Source organism: Cavia porcellus, unplaced genomic scaffold, assembly GCF_034190915.1.
Source record: "Cavia porcellus strain 051 isolate PalLab524CR breed Dunkin Hartley unplaced genomic scaffold, mCavPor4.1 scaffold_17, whole genome shotgun sequence".
In the NCBI taxonomy this organism is placed as follows: Eukaryota; Metazoa; Chordata; class Mammalia; order Rodentia; family Caviidae; genus Cavia; species Cavia porcellus.
This window is the reverse complement of record NW_026947500.1, coordinates 52735332-52754407: the sequence shown is the minus strand read 5'-3', so window position 1 is coordinate 52754407 and position 19076 is coordinate 52735332. Positions and strand designations below refer to the sequence as shown.

General features: G+C 37.7%; 1 pseudogene; it reads left to right on the top strand.

Moving 5' to 3' along the window:
* LOC134471116 (glycine N-phenylacetyltransferase-like) overlaps positions 1 to 19076 on the top strand; it is a 116572-nt pseudogene that overhangs the window by 19099 nt on the left and 78397 nt on the right.

Below are 19076 nucleotides of genomic sequence, written 5' to 3'. Positions count from 1 at the left end.
AATGTTTGTTCTTCCTATCCATGAGCAAGGGATGTCTTTCCATTGTCTGAGATCATCTTCAATTTCTTTTTTCAATGTATTATAATTTTCACTGTATAAGTCTTTCACTTCTTTCGTAAGAGTAATTTCTAAATATTTCATTTTTTTGCTTGCTAATGGGAAGAGTGTAGTTAATCTTATTTCCCTCTCTGTGATTTTGTTGTTCGCGTATAGGAATGCTATTGATTTCTGAGTATTGATTTTGTATCCAGCCACATTACTGAATTCAGTTATTGTATCTAAGAGTCTTTAAATAGAGTTTAGGGGGTCTTCTATGTAGAGTTCATGTCATCTACAAACAATGATAATTTAACTTCCTCTTTTCCTATCTTTATTGCTTTTACTTCTCTCTTTTGCTTAATTGCTCTGGCTAGTACTTCCAGTACTATATTAAATATGAGAAGTGGTAAAGGATATCCTTGTCTTGTGCCTGATTTTAAAGTAAAGGCTTTCAGTTTTTGGCCATTTAGTATGATGCTGGCTGTTGGTTTGTCATAAATGGCCTTTATTATATTGAGGTAAAGACCATCTATTCCAATTTTCTGTAAAGTTCTTATCATGAATAAATGTTGGACCTTATCGAAGGCTTTTTCTAAATCTATAGAAATGATCATGTGATTCTTATTTTTGGCTTTATTGATATGGTGGATTACATTTATTGATTTACATATGTTGTACCATCCTTGCATTCCTGGGATAAATCCCACTTGGTCATGGTGTATAATCTTCTTGAAGATTTCTGCATCCTATTTGCCAATATTTTATTGAGGATTTTTGCATCTGTGTTCATTAGGGAGACCGGTCTATAGTTCTCTTTTTTAGTTGGGTCTTTCTCAGATTTTGGTACTAGAGTAATATTTGCTTCCAGGAATGATTTAGGAAGGATTGCTTCCCTTTCCATTTCATTGAATAGTTTGAAGAGTGTTGGCATTAGGTCTTCTTTGTATTTCTTGTAGAATTCTGCAGTGAATCCCTCTGGACCTGGGCTCTTGTTTGTAGGTAACGACTTAATTACATTTTCAATTTCATTAACAGAGATTGGGTTATTCAACAGTTTTCCATCCTCTTGATATAGCTTTGGTACTTCATATGTTTCTAGGAATCTGTCTATTTCTTCTCTGTTATCAAACTTTTGAGAGTAGAGGTTTCTGAAATAGGTGTTGTTGATCTGTATTTCTGTAGAGTCTGTAGTGATTTCACCTTTTTCATTTATTATTGCATGAATTTGATCTTTTTCTTCCCTTTTTTTAGTTAGGTTGGCTAGGGGCTTATCGATTTTATTTATTCTTTCAAGGAACCAACTCTTTGATCCGTTGATTCTTTGGATTGTTTTCTTAGTCTCTATTGTATTGATTTCTGCTCTGATTTTTATAATTTCCTCTCTTCTTTTGGCTTTGGGCTTGACTTGCTCTTCTTTTTCTAGCTGTTTGAGGTGTGGCATCAAGTTATTTATTTGTATTCGTTCTGTTTTCCTGATGTGGGAACTCAGTGCAATAAATTTTCCTCTGAGGACAGCTTTCATTGCATCCCACAAATTCCTGTAAGTTGTATCTGCATTTTCATTTTCTTTTAGGTATTACTTTCTTCTGTGACCCACTGATTGCTCAAGAGTGTGTCATTCAGTTTCCATGTGTTTGCGGGATTTTTGCAGTAACTTTTATCAATAATTTCTAATTTCAGAGCGCTATGATCTGATAACATGCAAGGGATGATTTCAACTCTTTTGCATTTGTTTAAATATGTTCTGTGAGGTAATATATGGTCTATTTTAGAGAATGTTCCATGTACTGCTGAGAAGAATGTGTATTCTGATGTTGTTGGGTAGAACATTCTGTATATGTCTATCAAGTCCATTTGTTCTCAGGTGTGAATCTGTTCTGTTATTTCTTTGCTCATTTTCTGTCTGGTTGATCTGTCCCTTGGTGTTAATGGCGTATTCAGGTCTCCTGTTACAATTGTGTTACTGATAATTTGAGTTTTCATTTCTGTTAATAATTGTTTTATATAACTGGGCTTTTTGGAGTTTGGTGCATATATATTTAAGATAGTTTTCTCTTCCTGTTGGAGTTTTCCCCTTATGATTATGTAGTGACATTCTTTGTTCTTTATGGTCATTGTTGGTTTAAAGTTCATGCTGTCTGCAAACAGAATTGCTACTCCTTATTACTGCTGCATGAAATATTGTTTTCCATCCTTTGACTTTCAGTCTGTGAGTATCCTTCTGGGTTAGATGGGTTTCCTGTAAACAGCATATTGTTGGATTTTGTTTCTTGATCCATTCTGCTAGTCTGTTTATTTTGATTGGTGCATTGAGACCATTTATATTAATGGTTATTACTGTTAAATGGTGGTTTATTGTTGACATGTTATCTCTCTGCTGTTTCATCTTTATCTTTCTGTTCTGTTCAATTATCTGCTTTGCTTAGTGGTTTTTTTCCTTTGTGTATCTAAACTGTCTTTCAATATTTTTTGCAGGGTTGGTTTGGTGTTCATGAAGTTCTTCAGCTGTTCTTTGTCATGGAAGTATCGTATTTCATCATCAATTTTGAATGATAGTTTTTCAGGATACATCAGTCAAGGTTGGAAATCATTTTGCTGTAGGATCTGGAATACTTCACTCCATGCTCTTCTTGACTTTATTGTTTGTGCTGAAAGTCTGCTGTGATTCTAATAGGTTTTCCTTTATATGTGACCTGTATTTTCTCTCTGATAGCTTTTAATAATCTATTCTTGTGTTGGATTTCTGGGATGCTGATTATTATATGTCTGGGTGTAGTTTTATTTTAGTTTTGACTATTTGGACTTCTATATGCTTCACTGAACCTGATGTTGGTTTCTGATCTCATGCTTGGGAAATTTTCAGCTATTATTTCTCTAAATATCCTCTTGACATCCGTTATGTTGTCTTCTTGTTTTTCATTAATCCTTATCATTCTTATGTTATTTTTCTTTGGATCATCTTGCAGTTGTTGAATGGTTGTTTCCTGATTCCTTGTTATTTTTAAAAGATCTTTCCTTTCCTGTTCACTAGCTCCAATTCTGTCTTCAAGTTCTGAAATTCTATCTTCACTTTCATTAAGGCGGTTTTTACAACTTTCAGTGGAGTTTTTTATTTCCTGTGTATCTCTGTGCATCTGCATTATGTATTCTGTTTGTTTCTTATATTGCTCATCCAAGGATTCTATCTTTTTGTTTAGTTCCTCCAATTTTTTATCTGTGTTTTCTTTAGATATATTCAGAATCTCTTTCATTTCTTTTATCATTTCTTCTTTTACCTGGGAGATTATTTTGAGTTTGAATTTCTTTAAAGCTTCCTGGAGTTGCTTGTTAATTTCAGTAGCTATTGTGTCTGATATTTGAGGTGAGTGGCATATATTTTCTTCTATATAAATTGCTCCTAGGGTTTCTTGAGATGGGCTGGAGGTTTGAGGTTGTGATTTGGTCTTTTGTTTTGTCATTTTCCTATATTTCTGTGTTTCAAGTATTATTTGAAAGCTTCCTCAGGATCTGTTGGAAATCCACTTCTATGTTTGCAGCTACTGAGACTCTGGCACCCCATTACTCCAAGCCACTGGGCCTGCAGAACCAATGGCCCTCCTCTCCCTGTTCAGAACTCTGCAGTTCCAGATAAGCTTGGCCTCAGGGACACTGTGTGCCCAGCTGCCCATTGGAAGCTCCACAGCTCTCCAAGTGCAGCCACGATGTGGAGGTGGATGCAGAGGCCTCAAACCCACCTCTCCACTTCACTGCACCCAGAAGTCTGGAGAGACTGGAACAGTCTGTGCTTTGGGCAGAGTGTGCTGAGCATCCACCACAGGCTGCAGAGTCTCTGGAACCTGCGATGCTGCACTGCCTGCTGAGACATCCACAGTCCTCCAGAGACACGGGGAGGCTGATGTAGGCGCCCCAGATCCACCCAGCCCTTCCTCTGCACACCGATGGCGAAGTGCAGGAGTCCCAAACAGGCTGGGCTCCGGGGATAGCATGGGCCCGCCCACCAGTTGGTAGCTCCACTGTTCTCCAAGTGCAGATGGGATGGGGAGGTGGATGTAGAGGCCTCAAACCCACTTCTCCACTTCACTGCACCCGGAAGCCTGGAGGGTCCCGATCGATGTGGACTTTGGGCAGAGTGCGCTGAGCACTCACCACAGTCCACAGTGCCTCTGGAACCTGCGATCCTCCCCTGCTTGCTGAGATATCTACAGTCATCCAGACACATGGTGCAGCTGATGCAGGCGCCCCAGATCCGCCCAGCACACCAATGGCGAGGTGCGGGAGTCCCCACTTTTACGTATTCTTACCATATCTTATACTAGGGAAACTATTTGGCATTTATACATGTGGGTTTGATTTACTTCACTTGTGAGTATGGTCTCAACTGCCCCCATTTATTTATAAATATCTCAATGTGATTGTTCTTTATAGCTGAGTTGTACTCCATTGTATAAAAATACCACAACCTTTTTATCCATTCCTCAGTTGATGGACACTTAGGTTGTTTCCAAGATGTGGCTATTACAAATTGTGCTGCTACAAACATGGGTGCACATATATCACTGTGGTATGATGCTTTCAGTTCTTCTCAGAATATGCTCAGAAGTGGAATAGCTGGAACAAATGGGACTTCCCAGCTTTTTGAGACATCTCCAGATTGACTTCCACAACGGTTGCAATAGTCTCCACTCCCACCAACAGGGCAGAGGACTTGCTTTTTGCCACAGCCTCTTCAGCATTTGTTGTTGGTAGTTTTCTTGGTCCTGGCCATTCTTTCTGGAGTGAGATGGAATCTCAGTGTGGTTTTAATTTGCATTTCTCTAATGACCAATGATGCTGAACATTTTTCAATGTATTCATTTGCCATTTTTATTTCTTCATCTGTGAACTGTATATTTATCTCAGATGCCAATTTTTGCAATGGAACTTTGAATTTTGGGGATCTGATATTTAATTATCTACATGTTCTGGACAGAATTCCTTTGTCTGAGGGAAAATTCACTAGTGGTCCCCAGACCATTTTTCCTCAATTTGTGGGTTCTCTTTTTACTATGCAGGAGATTTCTTTCAACATGCAAAACTCTTTAAAAGGACATGATTCCAGTTAATTTTTCTGGGAAGTATTTTTCATTCAGGTTGGTTCTTGTTCATGAATTCTCTACTTGTTCCTATGTCTTCAATATTTCAACCTACTTTGTCTTCCTACAGATTTAGTGTTTCTGTTTTAATATTTAGATCTTTGATCCATTTAGACTAAGTTTAGTACACAGTAATATGCATGGGTCTAGTTTTAGTTTTAGGCATTGAGGGAGCCAGTTTTTCTAGCACCATTTATTGAAGAGACTATCTTTCTTCCACTCAAGGTTTTTAAGTCTTTCATCTATGATAAAGTGGTTGTACTGTATGCAGTTGTAGTTGTATCTTCTAATCTATTCCACTGATCTTCAAGTCTGGTTTGATTCCAGTACCATGTTGATTTTACTACAGTTGCTTTGTAGTATAACTTCAAGTCAGGGATTGTGATGCCTCCTGCCTTGCCTTTGCTGCTTAGAACTGTCTTTGCTATTGTACGTTTCTTCTTGCTCCAGATGAATTTTAGGAGTGATTTCTCTAGATATGTGATGTATGTTGGTGGTATTTTTATCGGGATTGCATTGAATCTGTATAAGAGTTTTGGGAGAATGGCCATTTTCACAGTATTTATTCTTCCTATCCATGAGCAAGGATGTCTTTCCACTTTGTGAGATGCTCTTCAATTTCTTTTTCAGTGTATTATAATTTTTCCTGTATAGGTCTTTCACTTCTTTCATCAGAGTAATTCCTAAATAGTTCATTTTTTGGTTGCTAGTGTGAAGGGTGTGGTTTCTCTTATTTCTCTTACTGTGCTCTTTGTTAGTGTATAGAAATGTTACTGATTTTTGAGTATTGATTTTGTATCCAACTACATTGGTGAATTTATTTATTATATCTAAGATCTTTCAATGGAGTTTAGGGAGTCTTCTATGTAGACTATCATGTCATCTACAAATAATGATAATTTATATTCTTCTTTTCCTATCTTTACCACATTTATTTGTCTCTCTTGCTTAATTGCTGTGGCCAGTATTACCAGTACTATATTAACTAGGAGCGGTGATAAGGCACATCCTTGTGTTGTGCCTGATTTTGAAGTAAAGCCTTCAAATTTTGGCCATTTAGTATGCTACTGGTTGTTGGTTTGTCTTGGGGGCCTTTATTATATTGAGGTAAAGAGCATCTATTCCAATTTTCTGTAAGTTTCTTATCATAAATGAATGTTTGACCTTATCAAAAGCTTTTCTGCATCTATGAAAATAGTCATGTGATTCTTACTTTTCGTTTTATTGTTATGTTGAGTTATATTTATTGATTAATGTATGTCTAGTGGTTGATTGATTGTGTCAACTTGAGACAGTTAGAAGCTAACTAAATGGGTTTAGCAATTCTACACCCAAGGATGTAGAAGAAGACCCTCCCTAGGGTGAGTTATCACCTCGAGGTATAAAAGGAGAGGAGGAAGGACAAATCAATTCCATTCTTGGGAGAGGCTCCAGTCTTCGCTTTAGTTTGGACCTCGCCTCCTGGCTTCCAGTACAGACTCTTCAGCTTCCCAGCGTAGACTTCAGCTTTTCATCACAGAGCCTTCGGCCTTCTGTCGCGGACCCATCAGCCTGCTGGTGTGGACTTCCACTAGATACTAGGGTGAACTCCAGAGATCTTGGATTGAACCCTTCGGCCTCCCATGCATAGACACCCTCTGCACGCTTCCTCATCGGACTCTGAGACTGACTATTCATAAGCCAATCTTGTTGTTTCTATATATTCCGGGTTATATCTGTTCTCTCTAATAAAACCCTGACCAATACATATGTTAAACCATTCTTGCATGCCTGGGATGAATCTCATTTGGTCATGGTGTATAATCTTCTTGGTGATTTTCTGCATCCTATTTGACAATATTTTATTTAGGATTTTTGCACCTGTGTTCGTTAGGGAGATTTGTCTGTAGTTCTCTTTATTAGTTTTGTCTTTCTCAGGTTTTGGAACTAGAGTTGTATTTGCTTCCAGGAATGACTTAGAAAGGATTATTTCCCTTTTAATTTGACTGAAGAGTTTGAGGAGTGTTGCAGTACAAAGTCTTATTTGCACTTCTTGTAGAATTCTGCAGTGAATCCATTTGGGCCTGGGCTCTTCTTTGTAGGTAAGGACTTAATTACATTTTCAATTTCATTAATAGAGATTGGGCTGTTCAGCACTTTTACATCTTCTTGACCTAGCTTTATTACATGTTTCTAGGAATCTCTATTTCTTCTGTGTTATGAAACATATGAGAGTAGAGATTTTCAAAATAGGTGTTGATGATCTTCTGTATTTCTACAGAGTCTGTAGTGATTTCACATTTTTCATTTCGTATTGTGTGAATTTGAGCTTTTTCTTCCCTTTTTAAAATAATGTTGCCTGGCGCTTAACAACTATATTTATTCTTTCAAAGAACCAAATCTTTGATTCATTGATTCTTTGGATTGTTTTCTTAGTCTCTATTGCATTAATTTCTGCTCTGATTTTTATAATTTCCTCTCTCTTTTGGCCTTGGGCTTGACTTGCTCTTCTTTGTCTTGGTTTTTGAGGTGTAATATCAGGTTGTTTATTTCTCTTCATTCTGTTTTTCTGATATGACAACTGTTTCTGATGTGGAATAGAAATTCTAATACAACCAAGATTTCTGCGTGAATTTTAATATTGTCATGCTCAACATAATTTGTTGTGAAACTCCTTGAAACAGAATAGTATTTAGTCTTGCAATTAAAGATTTCTCTGGATAATATTATTTTTGTTTTTCTCCTGAAGAATAGAAAATCATGGAGGAATTCTACTTAAAACAGTGCATATTTTTTCACATTAAATTCCAATGCAACACATAAATAATTGGCCAAACAAGATTTTTAAAAACATGAAGCAAATAGATTAGTTGACATTGGTTTTTTTGACATAAATGTTTTAGTATAAATAAAAATATGTGAAACAGTCATACTTCACTTTGGAAAATACTACAATCATAAAAGCTAGGTAACAAATATTGAAATGTCTTGGTATAACTGGTTTGATTAATACCATGTTGCTTAAACACACAGGAGATGACTGATGACATTGATCACTACACCAACACCTACCAAATCTTTTTTAAAGACCCCAAGAACTGTCAAGAATTCCTTGAAAAACCAGATGTCATCAACTGGAAACAACATTTGCAAATCTAAAGTAAGGAAAGTGGGATGTGTGCTTGCTACTAGGGTAGGTTCACCTCTCCTCCTGAGCACCTTCCCCTCAAACGTTCACTGCCTCCTAATGCTTGGTCCTTCTATTTGGTCACCCACACTGAGAGGTGTGGGATTTAAATGCTGCAGGTAGGGTTCAGATGCCAGGAACTCTGGAAAAGGGGCTTTCTCCTTAGCTGAGGATTCATGATATACCCCTGGGTGTGAGAATAGAGCTCTCTTTCTGGCCTCCCATTCCTGGAGTAGTAACAGCAACTCATTGCCCCACAGGGCTCATTAGGGCCATGAAGTCCAGCTGCTGGAGCTATGGTCCTGCTCTCCCTAGTAACACTGAAAGGTGATTCCTGGTTCAGCCCCTTTGTACACACTGGTAACCAAGTGACTTAACTATTCTTCTGTGTCTTCATTTGTTAAAAGGAGGATAATAAAAACCTAAACCCTACAACATAGTGTCTGTAGGAAGATAAAATGAAAGTATTTGACCAGTGCCTTAACAGATATGTACAAAGCTAAGATTGGTTGCCATAATTTCAATATCACTGTTCCTTTGCACAGTAACTGAAAGGTTTTTTTCGGATTGTTTATTTTACATAAAAGAAAGCATGCTCAGAAAGTGACCTGATCACACTTCTAGTAAATGGCAATGATAGGAGCCAGATTCTCTGCTACTAAAGCCTGCTTCATTTGGTTATCCTGGCTTCTGCCCCTCTAGGTGCACAGTGAATCCTGGATGAGGTGATACAAAGTGTTGCGGCTGCTAAATTGGTCAAGGTGAAGAAAACACAGTGCATCCTTTATATGATGCCAATGACAGTAAAGAAACTGTTACCTTCCCTGTTGGGTACACAGCATTTAAAATCTGAGACTCCCAGGATCGTGTGAGTTTGACTGTAGAAGCTCTTCCCAGTATGCTGACATCTTTAATGAAAGTGGTTTACCAGCCTCACTGGCTACAGTCTTTCCTGCTGACCTACAAGTGATTTCTAGGGTGGTTTTACAGAGCACTATTTGGGTTCTGTGCTTCACCTGTTGGGAGCCATCAAGGCCTCTCAGCACTTTGAATGAAACTGAATTCCTTCTCCAGGTGCAGCATGACCTTTTCTTTGAAGTAATGCTGCCCAATAAGAAAAAGTCATGCAATTGCATGCATGTATGGTGATTGTGGTGTAGTGTCCAATTGATGGGCTTTAGACTCGACTTGAGGGTTTGTAAGACACACTTCTGTGTCTGCCTGGGGGCGTCACAGAGGAATATCCTTCGGGCCTATCTCTGTTGCAGATCCAAAAATGAGAGAAAGCCATGGATAGAGAAGAGGATTTTATTAGGGGCACACCTGCATCATTGGGGACTCTTGCTCCAAGTGGCTGAACATCAGACAAAAGAAAGGTTCCAGTTTCATATACTTAGTCCAAGATTAGGGATGATCTTCAATCCAGAACTTGTGGCCAATGAAACATGTTTATAAGAAGGAAAACAATGATAGCCTTCTAAGAAGTCAAATTTCAGCATGTCACAAGAACCAGGTTATGGTGAATCCAGGAATACAGTTGTCACCTTTACCTGTATTCATGAAGGAAAACAGATGATGACATGTCATAGACCTTGCTTACAGTCACATAATAGCAAATGTTATCCTGTAACAGAGCAAGGAATTACAGCTGCTGTTAAGAGGGCATTTCTAACAAGAAAATTCATTATTCTGTAAGTCCTGTTTTATCTCTAGTTATCACTCCTTCCTCAGGAGCCCTGTTCTACTCTGGCTCTTGGCTACCATGAAACAAGCAGCTGTGCTCTGCCATACCCTCCTTCCATGATGCTTCTCTCTCAGAGCCAGGCACCTCTAGGCTAAGTCACCTCATAACCTGAGCCAAGCGATGTCTCCTTTCTTTGAATTCACAAGTGTCAGGTATTGTGTTTCACCACCAGAAGCTGAGTAGTACACTAAATTTGTATGAAGAATGGGACCTTTGCTGTGAAAGTGTCTGACTCTGTGGGTTAGCAATGGAACTCACTTGCAGGAGGCACTTGGAAATGTTGAGAAATATGAGCTAGACAAGCCCCAAAATGCTCTACGCTGAGCTTGGTGGGAGATTCTGATGGAGAGGAGAGTGCTTATCAGGGTACGGGCAGTAAAGGCCAGGCTCTAAGATGTTTGCAGGGGAACAAAGACTCAAATGGCAGTTGGCAGAGAAACCATTTGCCTGACCATACTCTGGCAGAAACTGCCTACATTGTGCATGTGTCCCAAGGATTTTCTGAGCTTACTGTCTTCTTTACTTTCCTCCTGTTGCTGAGACAATTTTCCCAACACCCAAAAGAGACACTGTTTATTTGGCTCCCTATTTGTAGAGGCTTCAGTTTATAGTTGGCTGGTTTGAAGGTAGTGACATGGTAGAGAGGAATGGCAGAGTGTAACCAGTTCATGGCAGGCAGAGGCAGCAAAGCAGCAAGCAGCAAACTGCAAGCAGGCAGCAAGAATCAGCCTCCCTTATTCTGTTCCTTTCCGCATATGCAGGCTTCCCAGCCCTAGGGCAGTGACACTCGCACCCACAGTGGGCAGCTTCATGCTAGCACAGCACTGTGAAACTATCCCAGAATCACATCCTGGATCCCTGAAGCACACACTCTAGATCCCTCCACCTTGGAAAGACTCCACTTGTGACTGCATGAAGGTTTATATGTACGTACAATCCATACCATGGACTAAAACAACTGGTGGATAAAATCTCAAGACAACCTAATATTCAGGTTGTGGCATGGGCACTCTGGCTGCTTTAGCAGAGCCCTAGAATGAAAATTCTTTGCTGAAACATCAGGTGAAAAGCCACCTACCTCCATGTATAGCTCTGAGGGAGGAGCTTGAGTCTACACCCAGATGGCACTGGTCAGTGGCTGTGTTCCTCTAGGAAGTTTAGCTCAGCATGTTCTGGAAAATCAGACCAAAGAACATCTTTCAAAACTTGCATTCCTAGACCTTTTATATTAATCTCCTGGGAGAGTGTGCTGCTTCTTGTCCTAGAGACAGCTGTAGAGATGAAGAAGACAGATTTGAGGTGAGAACCAAGAAACACAGAATCTCTGGGGCTACTCTTTTTCTGTTGCCTTCTTAACAAACTGGAATGATTCAAAATACTGCTGACAAATGTGGATAAGAGTTGTTGGATTTATATGTGTTGAGAATTATGTGAGGTGAAAAGGAAGTTTCTTGATTTGAAAATGCAGATCAGACCAGACAAACCATAATGGAGGAAAAGGTATAGAAAGGAAAGAAGAAAGTAACATGTACACGTATACAAGATAAGACAGCTGTGCAGGGAGATTCTTTATTTCATTGAAAAGAAATGTGCTAATGTTTGGGCAGCAGATCATGCTTATATCTTATACTCTGCACAACTAGTATGAAGACAACAACAGTCAGTGAATTAATTATTGCAACTGTCTTCGTAACTCATTTTGAAGCCCTGATTTATTATATTTTTATTTTTCTGTTTAAAATAAAAAAAGAAAAATAAATCAGGTAATGAACACGTGTGGGATAATATTTTAGAACTGGCAGAAATTCCTGGCTGAGTGAAGTCCCCATTTATTATAAGTCTTTAAATATATAAGAATAGATTTGGTTGTGAGCACTTGGTAGGTTTGTGAGGGAAAACCTAGGAGACACTGGCAAGAAACATTCTACATCAGGAGACATGTGACACCGAGTTACATATAGTTTGCAAATATTGTCCTGTGTAATTCTTGGTAAACATTTGAAAGTAGTGAGCTTGTATAACTGATGGCCTGGGAAATTATGTAACCTATTTGGTCATAAATGCACTAAGTATATTGTAATATAGAGGTTAAATACAAGTTGAGTAAGTACTCATGTAAATTTGTATGAAATCATTGATTTGGAGCTTTACTGCATGCTTCCTCCTGAGTTTTAGATATGTGGTATATGAAAATGTACACAAATATGATGAGGTAGCAAAGCTTAGCCCAGTTATTCACAGATTATTTTACTCATAAAAATTTTGTTTTTGGCTGAGCATTAGCATGAGTTGTTCAGAAGTTCCAAACTTCCCCTCCTTGGCCTTTGTGCATGATGAATGCTGGTAACTCTCCAGTGTGCGCCAACTCCGTGGGCCTCTCTGTCCAGGCAGCTGCAGCAGAGCAGCCAAGGTGAGTTCTCCGGGTACCTGTGCAGCTGTGCATAGAACGCAGTCCCCTGTGTACATGGCAGTACTTGGATATTACCATTTCCATATGGAGTTTTCAAACTCCACATTGCTTCTTATTTTCATGTAAGGCTCTGAGATGCTTCTAGAAAAAAAATCCAATTAGCCTTCAGAGGTGTTAGACTTCTGAGTGGAGAATTTCAAACACTTGGTATATATTCTTCGGTTATGCTCAGAGCTTTATTCCAATGGAGCTTCTGACATAATCCCTGAGGGCCTCACTTCTGGCCTGCATCACCTGGGAGTCAGGATTTCAACCTATGAATTCAGGGAAGACAGATAAGCAGAGAACAGCTTATTTCTTGAATGAATAGGTGAATCTTTGCATTCAGCAAGCAAAAGAACTAAATGGCTGTGTTGATAGAATTACCTCAAACACGACATCTTTAAATAGACATGTCACACATTCTAAATCTGTGTAAGACACTAGGACAATATTTGAGAATGAAGCACAAATTTTGAAGCCTTTCCCAGATGATTTCTAAAGCTAGAAGACCAATTGTAAGCCATTATTCACAAAATTGTGGTTGAAATATGTATGTGATCCTAGAGAAGAAAAGAAAGTGATTGATTGTGCAAGGGTTTCACACCCCAGAGGGAGGAAATGGAGGAATATCCACTGTGGCAGTAAGCCTTTATACGGGAAACAAAAAGTAGGCTTTATGGGCAACATGGAAGTGGGATATAAAGGAACACACTTCTGAGGAGCTAAAGTGCATGTCCTACTAAAGGGATTGTTCAGGGAATTATCATATTCCACAGCCCAAACACTTTCCAGTATTGTCAAGCAACAAGACCAATAGGTAGAATGGAATATTGGTAATTTAGAACCTATAGAAATGAATAACAATGAACAGTATTTTGAAAAGTTCAGATTCTATTAGATCAACCCCCACAATCAGTGTTCAAGAAAGATCAAACTAGTAATGTAACAATAGAAAGTTCTTGAACACATAATAAGATCATTGGGAAGTCAAATGACCCTAGAAGGAGCCATTTGGAGTCAGCACTCTGACATCAAGGAGCCAACGACACACACACACACACACACACACACACATACACACAGGACCAGGAGCAGTGCAAAACAAAATCTAAGAGGCAGATAGAAGGTAGAAATGAAGTAAACAAGTTGGGACAAAGGTGGTTTTGTTCTAACAGGGTTTTGCACAACCTCAATTTGTGCCTAGTCACCACTCACACCTAACAAGAACAACCTTCTTAACATACACTTCCATATTTTTGAATGGGGATGAACAGTTTAGCTCATCAATTATGGAGCAAAGAATGATGATTTTCAGGTCCATGAGTGGCCGGATCCTGGGTAAGCAAGGAGGAAATGTGGGAATCTGTTGTCAGGTGGGGAAGGATGGATCCTTGCAGCAAGCTGTTTCCAGAACAGGATGGGGCAGGAAAGCTTTCTTGATCTTTCCTATCTTACCGACTCACAGGGGCAAGCAAAGTTCAATGCTGTGTGTTCCTCAGAGAGCTGCATCTGCTGAATTCCACATGGTCTTTAGCCTTTGAGAATAAGCTCTGTGAATCTTCTGAAATTCTTATTCAAGGGTATTGATAAGAATTTCATCCATATACCAATGTCACCTGAATGTGGCTGCATAGAAAACCCCTGTCTACAGAAGTGTGTGAGATACTGGGAAACATTTGTGACTTGCAAGCATTACAGTGAAAATGTGGAATAGCACATTCACTTTGGAGGAGCGTAAGGCAGTTCCTTATTATGGTACACATTCAGTTATCACACAGCTTTGGAAACATTCTCAGTGGTAAATAAAGTCACACATGCATACATATATTAATACATTAATCTTTAATAAATTATTGATAATTGGCCAAAATTACAGGCAATGAAGTGTCCTCAAACACGTTAATACATAAAAATCTGACCCATCCACAATGCCTATTTTGCAATGTTATTCAAAAATAAAAAGACCGTCCTATTGAAAACTTCAGTGACTGAGATCTCGTAAATAACAGGTGTTAGTTTGAAAAGGCTACATAATAAATAATTTGAGATTTTTGACATTTTGTCAAAGGAAAATTGTAGAATCAAAAACAAATTAATGATTACCTTGGGCTCAGAGTCAGAGGAAGAGAAAGGAGGGTTGATGGGGAAAAGGCAGAAAAGGACTTTTGGGCTCTGTTGGAAAATGTATGCTTTCCTGTTAAGATACTGGTTCTTCTGTATGTACAGGTATCAATCTGCATGAGACCATGCACATTAAATGGTGAATTTTACTGAGCCTGAATTATGCCTCAAACAAGGATTACAACACTAACAGAAATCTATAGAACTATTTATATTACAGATTTCTAAGCCTTATATGTTGATAAGACCTTTTAAATAAAAAGAAATAATACAGTATATGTGTGTAACTAGATCATAAATGTAAATTGTATTAATGGTTAACTAATAATCAAATATTTTTGTGATTTTCTTTTTTTCCTTCAAATTTGGATTATACCACAGAAACATTACGGCATCTATGTAAAGACGCAGAGGAAAAGTTTTATACATTTCTTTTGTCTTTTGTCTCTAATATCAAGACTACTAGCAATAACAGTTTTGCTGTTTGGCACAAACTGGATATTGCAGAAGCCAGGCACATTGCTGTGCCCTTAAAGCCAGCCATCTGAAGTGCTATGTGACTATTTACATGGGTCACCTGCATTTAGGGTTTTCCAGTTCATCTGAAATTCACCAGTGGTTTGTTAATCAGAAAAACCCATTAAGTACACTCCTTTAGATAACAGTGTGGGCTGACTTTTGCTTGTATGGAAGACAAATGGGAACTGTAACCATTGATTTCTCCTCCTGCACTGTATGTGTGGATGGAGCTATCACACTATACCCTATCAATACATGCAAATAAAATGGTTAATGATGAAAAGAAGACCAGTAGTCATCCTAACCATGAGGACTTGCTCTTCCTGATGCTCAGCCTTACATTCACTGACTTATTGCCTTGTCTCATACTGTGAACTAAGTGAGCATTTACTGCCATTGTTAGATGATGTACCAAGGCATCAGAGAGTTGAGTGGCAAGCTGGGGATCCTACAGTGGCTGAGCTGCCTGGATATAAATGGAAACTGTAACAATGTTCATCATTCTCTGAGAATAGACTCATTAATCCTGTGGCAAATTTATGTGTTGCAAAGCTGTTTGTTAAAAAATTGGTGAAAAGAAAAATTACAGAAATATGTTTGAAAGTGAAGAAAGATGTTGGGGATGAGAGAGAGAGACCTCTGCCCTGCCCCTGCCTCATCTTTCTTACAGTAAGATGTTCAATGAGTGGACCATCCACGAAACGCAGGACTAGAGCCAAGAGAGTTAACCAGAACTGTTTATTGCCTCTGCATCACTTCTCACTCTTCTAGTTCTTTGATGTTTTTCAATTGTCTCCTTAGGTTAAGTTACCCACCAGGATGTTCCATTTGCAAATTCCAGAGATGCTACAGATGATAGAGAAATCCTTAGTGGAGCACCTGCCTGCATCCATAAAGGTCAGTGTGGAACATGCACAAGAGAAAAAAAAAGTACCTTTAGCTGCCTATAAAAGAAGTGGAGAAGAAAGCATTCAGCAACCTGTGTGGTAGGTGCTCTGTGTGTAGCATCTCATTTAAATCACGTTGCCTTAATGCAAGAAATGTGTATCATACCCATCAGCTCTATAACCTGACCAAGAACAAAGCCAATGTGCTGACTCGAATCTTGTCTGAGCTTTGGGATGTTATGACTCAAAATATTTCCTGGTACTTATCAGAAAACTGTATTTTATAAATCTGGAAGGTTTCCAGAGTTGAAACTTTGACTAAAACTATCATATTCATGTTTAATTGCTTTTCTTCAACATCTATTTATCTGTCCCTTCTTGATGAAAAGAACAAATCAATTTGTTTTTTGTCCAGTCTCAAATGAATAATTTTATATTTGAGTGAGCAAGAAATGTCTTTAGAATGAGACCAGTACTCCTGTACTCAGAGACATGTCTTCAAACAGCCCCAGCGCCTGAAAATACAGGAAATAAAATCTCATAGAGCGGAAATGAAAAAAGAATAGAATGTAGAACTTAGCCCGTATAGTCCTTCGTACTGTATTTTATGGAATAGACAGAAAATATGCATGTACCTATAAGTCCTAAACAAAGTCAAGAAACAATTTAAACTGAGTTTTCCAAAATACCTGCTTTATAACATCGGAATACATATGCTGTTCAGGTGCTTAAGACATATTTTTCCCTGGATGAAGCACATATTTTTAACATTTTTACAATGATTATAATCATGTTAAGTATGTTATTCAATAATAATGGAATTAAAATTTAAAACTTTTCTGGAAGTTCCTAAATTTCTGCAAATGATATAAACACACTTCTAAATATATCATCCTTCACTGTCACAAGGAAAGTTAGTGTATTTTACTTGAATGTAAATGAGAGTGCATCATAGTGTAATTTATGAGATGCAAGAACATCATTGACAACTAGAAAAAGCATGGCATTAATTGCTATTGTAAAAAAAAAAAACAAGGATGGTGTCATCTAACAAGATTTAGACTTGCAACCCTGAATCTAAAAAATTAGTACAAACTAACTGCTTTAGTGTGTGGAATGAAGGAAACAGGAGAGTGGGATCAAGGAAAAACTGGAAGAGCAGGAAGAGGAGAGGAAGAACTCAATCAGAAAACAGTAAGTAATAGCTATATTCCATGCACCATCTGTGCATCCGAAACTGGATTCTCAGAAAAGTTCAGTAAGGTTGAAAACACTATGACTAAAGTGACCAAGATATAGAGAGAATAGTCATAATTTATTAATATTAAGAATGAAACAGGAGACATCACTATTAGCTCAATGGAGATTATAAACCTTTAAAGATGTTTTTAACAACACCATACTTATACATTTCAAATTTATTCTGTAAAAAATAGAACGTTGAAAAGTCACTGAAAAAGAATTTCAATTGAAATCTTCCTATTTCTGTAATTTAAAATACTCTGAGAAGAAAACTGCTCATCCAGATGGCTTCATGACCAATTTCCACCACATGGGTGCAGAAGAAGTAGTGTCAGGGCACACAAAGCATTCCAGAAGAGGGCAGAAGAGGTAATGTCGACCAGTTAATTCTAAGACATTGGAATTATCCTGATAGCAAAACTTGAAATATACAGTGCAAAAACTACAGAGTATGTCCGTCCGTGAACACAGATGCCAAAATAGTAACAAGATAGCATGAGGTCAAACACACCATTCAGGAAAAACTAGTGTATCATAAACAACTGGAAATTATCTTAAGAATTCAAGATTCAACATTCAAACATCAATAATGTCACTTTCTAAATCAGCAAACTAAAGGAAAAAATCCAGATTATACTATCTTGACAGTTATAGAATGATTATTTCACCAAATTTGATATTCTGAATAAACATAAAACCACTGCACCCTAGGAAAACAAAAAGGATCATCCTTAATCTGATAGAAAGGAAATGAATAACATTTTCAGCTATTATTTTACTAAATCGTGAAAGAGGGTTTCTCTACGATGGACATTAAGGCAAGAATACCCACCTTCAATACATATATGCACAGTAACACTGGTTGGTCTAGCCAATATAAAAGGCAAGAAATGAATATATAGCAGGCAAAAAGAAGCAAAAGAGGGTTTTTTCCCACAGACTTTATGGTTATCTAATATAGAAAAATCATATGAAAGATACAAAAAGAGCTTTAGCTAGTAATAAGTTCAGCAAGATGACAGGATTCAACTCTAATGTATGAAATAACAAAAATCAGTTCCATTGTCATAAACTATCAATGCTCAACTGAGCATGAAACTTAAAAAGCAGTACCATTTACACCTAAGGAAAACAAAAACTAAAGGAGAAACAAACCTTTAGTTGTACAACTTTGTTAGTCTACATTTTTTTTTATTTTTTTATTTTATTTTAATTTTTTTTTAAATTTTTTTTAAATTTTATTTAAGGAGAAAAGAAAAAAAAAGCAGGGAAAGGGTACAAGTTATACAGATTTACAGGAAAAAAAATGAACAGTAGGAAATCACTAGTTAATGGATTACATATTGTCATCTTAGAAATAATTGTTCAAGTCACAAAATTAGAGCTTGTAAAGTGGACATTCCATCAATGATACTGCAAACAGTTCTGTTCATTGATCCAATAAAACTCTGTGATATCATTTTCTATCTTATACACTTAAATATACATGCAGTTATATAGTTTGGAGCACTTTCTTTTCTTCTCTTTTGTACCATGACTATTACACATTTTGGGTTTCATTGCTCCCACGGTTCTTATTACTTTTTTGGAAGAGAGTAAAACCAAATGTGACATAACAGAACAGAATCGGTCAAGTCAAAAGGGTGGACATAATAGATAATGTAAAAACATAATACATTTTTTTTCTAATGACTCAAGTACCTGGACTTCTCTGGGCAGCAGGAAGTTGATGTGTTTAGTACAGCCCTAACATCAGTCTCTGCAAGAGCAACTC